This window comes from Oreochromis niloticus, linkage group LG17 (assembly GCF_001858045.2).
Source record: "Oreochromis niloticus isolate F11D_XX linkage group LG17, O_niloticus_UMD_NMBU, whole genome shotgun sequence".
NCBI lineage: Eukaryota > Metazoa > Chordata > Actinopteri > Cichliformes > Cichlidae > Oreochromis > Oreochromis niloticus.
In genome coordinates this window covers 5,406,449-5,411,275 of record NC_031981.2, presented here as the reverse complement: position 1 = coordinate 5,411,275, position 4,827 = coordinate 5,406,449, and the positions used below count along the sequence as shown (strand labels likewise).

Here is a 4,827-nt window from a genome sequence, read left to right as displayed (position 1 = left end):
GTTGGTTTATGTTAAGCAGGAGAAGGTTGCAAACAGTTCTCCACTGCAGGCTTATACATTTACAGTTCTTTCATGTTTCAATGGATTTCTTGTGCGTCTTTGAACCTGTGACCACCATTCAAAGCGTAGTATTCAGTTCTGAAAATGTTCTAAAAGCTGCCAAGCACACATTTTACCTGCTATGCAGTACAGTGCTAAGTACATACAGCGCATCTGGAACATAACCAAGGCATTTTTACTTGTTCCACATTTTATCATATTACAGCCTTATTCCAGAATTCATTTTTCACCCCAAAATTTGTGTGGCAGTTTATCCCATCCTTTGGTTTAGAAACTCTCAAGCTGCATAAGATTGGATGGGGAGCATGAGTGCACAGCCATTTTCAGCACTCCAAGAGATGTTCAAGGACATTCACGGAGCGGTCCTAAAGAGAGACCTTTGTTATCTTTGTTACAGAAGCTCTGAAGCAGGTTATCATCAAGAATGTCTCTCCACATTGCTGCATTCATCTTCCGTTGACCTTGACTGGTCTCCCAGATCTTGATGCTGAAAACTATCCCCACAGCATGATGCTGCCACCACCATGTTTCACTGTAGAGACTGTGTTGGCCAGGTGATGAACACTGCCTGGTTTGCTCCAGACACAACGTTTGGAATTCAGGCCAAAGCCTTATTTGTTTCATCAGAATTTAGTTTCTCTTGGTCTGAGAGTCCTCGAGGTGGCAGTTGTCATGTGCTTTTTATTGAGGATTGGCTTCCACCTGGCCACTTTACAAGGTTAGTGGTCTAATGACATTGACCTTGTTGCGTAGACACAGTGGTATCAAGCTTCTTATCATGCCCTTGGCAAGAAAACTGCTGTAGAACTATTCTCACTCAATCAAGCCATTCATTTTGGAAAACCAGAGGATCTTCATGCCACGACATCAAGACTACACTTCTGGTAATTGCCAACTTTGAATCCCTGACTTGAGACCAGCATAATAAGCATTCTCTGATGAAGACAAAAATAGTGAGGTATATAATAAGTGACTGAAGATATTTTCCGTCGAGCATCTGAGATGTGAATAGCGCCCATGTTATAGTAACACACACATTCAGGTCCTCAGGTATTCAACTCCAAGATCTGTCTGATTGCAGCAAAGCTAGCAATTTTCTTCTCTAAATTTCTGTCTGTCTAAATTATCCATGATTTGTTTTCCCCATTTAGTCTTCCTCTACCGCTTCTGCGTCTGTCTGTCTCCATTTGTATTTGACTTTTTCTGTCTGTCTCGGTCTCCCGTTCCGTCATGTCATTTTGACTCAAACGCATCCCCTCTATCACCGCTCCCTCGTTTTTCTTTTTTCAAATCTCCAGCCACTCCACACCTGCTTTGTCTCCCAAAGTCATCCTAATTAGAGTTTAAAGCTCCTGCTCCCCCACGGCGAGGTCGTCTGTGCCCGTAAGCCACCGCTGCCTCGTCTTCGCCGTGCCAGCTCTAATGAAATAGCCCTATCTACTGACATCAATGCTCGTGCGCGAGGGTGTGTGAGAGAGAAAAGAGACCACTCGCACATCATTAACAGCATTACCTCAATTACAGAGTCTGACAATGAGAACTAGCTGAGAGAGATGGGGCATGAGTGAGGGGGGGGGTTCGAGCACAAGTGAAGTAACTCAAATTGTAGCCTGTTGAGACAATGCAAACAGTAACTTAATACATAAAAAGGCTATTTCCTCCTTGGTTCACATCCTTTTTTGCTCACTTTTAAAAAAGCATTCATATTCAAGAGTGGGTGTGATTGAATCCACGCTGACACATCACTGGGATGGAGATATTGCAGCACATGCAAGCGAGCATTTCTGTAAGGTGGTCTGCATGCAATCACACCAGCTCAATGGTTTCTCTGTCATCCTCTATCTTGTTGCATGACAGCGCTTCCTCCTGCCTCCTCAACAACAATAACTAGATTTGACTCTTGTCATGCTTTTCCAGGCCCGTGTTCCTCCTCCCTCTTTTTATATAAAAAAGGGGGTGGAAGAAAAAGAAAAGATGACCTGATGCCTGTCTATTATTTACCCCTGAATTTCCCCTGGGAACAAGAAACAAAACAACAAAGGTCGGATAAAAAAGGAGCAAAAGGGGACATGATGGAGTTGGAGGAGACACTGGCTGTGGGGAGAAACGGTTTCAAATCAATATCGCGAATCTGCGGGGATTTGAAATGGTGCCCAGGGACAGTTTAGGAGCAGCACATCCGCTGCCGATTGTGCGTCTCACCCAAGGGGCGAGGCAAGTCAGGGCTGCTCGACCACCGCGCTCGACAAATCAATAGTCCTGCATTTATGTGTGTGTGTTTGTGTGTCTGTGCAATCTGCCCACAAGCTCAACGTCCGCTGACAGAGAGGGCCAGGTGAAGTGTGTTGGGTGAGAAAATTGTGCAAACAAGGAGATTGTTATGGGAGCCGGGGGCAAATAAATGCTGCAGTAAAGGTTAGGTGCTTTGCTGGATGAGATCTTTTTTGTCTTCTGTCTTTTCTTCTATTGGGAAGCTGCACAGATTTGAGCAAAAGTTTTATGACATAAAACGCTAAGAGAAAATATCATGGGATTGTTTCTAACACAGGCTGAAGGGATATGGCTGAAATCACAGCAGTTATATTAAAAGGAACATTGTTTTTTCTGTTCTGATATGAAGCTATTGATGCACCTAATGTAGCCAAAATTACATGGAAAACAATTAAAGCTGGACCACTGCTGCATAAATTAATACCAATGTTGGTATTTCATACAGTATGCTATGTGTTTTTATTAAAAACACTGCATTATATTCAAGTGTTGATATTTTCATTTTCCAGAAACACATACTTTCCCTATTACATTCTAATACTTTAGAATCAACTTTCTGCTCGTTAAACTGATGATTCTCAAACTTGAGACCCAGAGGGGGTTTGCATAATTTAGAATTCAACAAATGGGAAACATTACCGCCAATTTTTTTTAAAAAATAGAAGAGGCCGTGTAAGGTCTAAATGCATAATAGACAGTGGCTGTCATGAGCTGCGTTCAGGCAGGAACAGTGGACCTAATGTGCAGAGATTTAGAGGCAAAAACATAAACTCAAAACAGCTTTAATGCTAAACTTAAATGTAACAAAACTGACAATACCAAAATAAACTTACACAGGGAGGGAGACAGAACACTCAGCAAAGGATAAGGGAGATCACAACACAGACCAAAGAAAACAGAGGGCTTAAATACACAGAGGGAGCAATCAGGGAATGGGAGACAGGAGGGAAACACAGCTGGGACAAATCAGGGCTAACGAGACAAGGGAAGCAAAACCAGATACATTAACATGAGACACAGACTTTCAAAGTAAAACAGGAAACATAACACAGAGACGCTGACTTGACATGTGATACAGCTGACAGGGGAGACAGAGCAACTATGGAACACAGAGACATAAACCATAAGACAGAGAACTGTAAGAAACCAAAGGACTAGAAATGATAAATAATATCAAAATCAAAGTTCAATAATAATATAAAACTGAAAACTCTGGGTCGATGACCCAGGCACCCTAACAGTGGCACATAAGTCTAATATGAAATTCTAAGGAAGGTCTGATTAAACTGATTAAACCGAGGAAACCGGCTGCTGGCCTCGTTCTTGTCTGACTCTAGCTTCTCGGTCATATTTTTTGTTTCATGATGGCAAATGTTTTCAGTTAGTAAAAGGTCTGGATTCATGCAGGCCAACTGAGCAGATCCCTTATTTGTTTTAGAAGAAGTCATCTCCAGAATGGGAGTATATGTTGCTCTAAAACCCATATATACCTTTCAGCACTGATGAGGCCTTTCCAGATGTGCAAGCTACCAATTCCATATGAATTAATATACCCCTATACCATCAGAGAGGCAGGCTTTTCAACTGAATGCTGATAATAAAACCAGATAGTCCCTCTCCTCTTTGCTACAGATACTAATCTCACCACAAAATAGTTTTCCACTGTCCCTCAGTCCATTTTAAAAGGGCTTTGGCCCAGAGAAGATGGCTGGGGTCCTGGATCATGTTCACACATGGCTTCTTTTTTGCATGATAGAGCTTTAACCTGCATTTGTGAGTGAACTCTGTTCATAGTCATTTTTGGAATCATTTCTGCTCCTGAAACCATGCAGTGATTTCCATGACAGAATCATGACTGGTTTTAATGCAGTGCTGCCTGAGCTCCCTAGGATCGCCGCCATCCAATATTGACTTTGGCCTTGTTTGACCTTGGGATTTTTCATGATGGATAATGAGATATCATCATCAGTCAATTTTACACTGAAGAACATTATTCTAAAGTTTTTTGCAGACTGGTGAGCCTCTGCCCATCTTTAAATTCAGCCTCTCTAAGAGGCTCTCTTTATACACAGGCCTTGAAGGATCGACCCAAGTCCCCACCTTGCAACGTGCAGGACTTAAAGGATCTGTTGGTTAAATCTTGGAGCCAGATACCACATCACACCTTTGGGGTTTCCAGTGGAGTCCATGCCTCGATGGGTCTGCGATGTTTTAGCAGCAAAAGAGGAAACAGCACAACATTAGGCAGGTGGCCATAATGTTATGCCTGATCAGTGTATGCCGCAACATGCTGAGATCCACATGACAGATGACTTTGTAATCAGATCTATATCTAAAGAGATGCACCAAAAAATACAGACATTTTTATCATCAGCGTGACTTTAAACAATTCCTAAATGTACTTTTTGTACACACTTCACAGTACATCTTCCAGGCTTCAGCAATACTGTATGCTCTTATGCATATCTATTCTTTCAGAACTATGGCAATTAGCAT

At 42.1% G+C, this 4,827-nt stretch overlaps 1 long non-coding RNA gene across 1 annotated transcript; it reads right to left on the bottom strand.

The window, feature by feature from the left end:
• Positions 1-331: 331 nt before the first annotated feature.
• LOC106098235 (uncharacterized) lies at positions 332-3,204 on the bottom strand. The gene is made up of 2 exons (XR_001224383.2): positions 3,165-3,204; positions 332-995 (listed from the first exon to the last, which is right to left on the bottom strand). It is a non-coding gene; the product is annotated as an uncharacterized LOC106098235 (long non-coding RNA).
• Between the last annotated feature and the right edge of the window lie 1,623 nt (positions 3,205-4,827).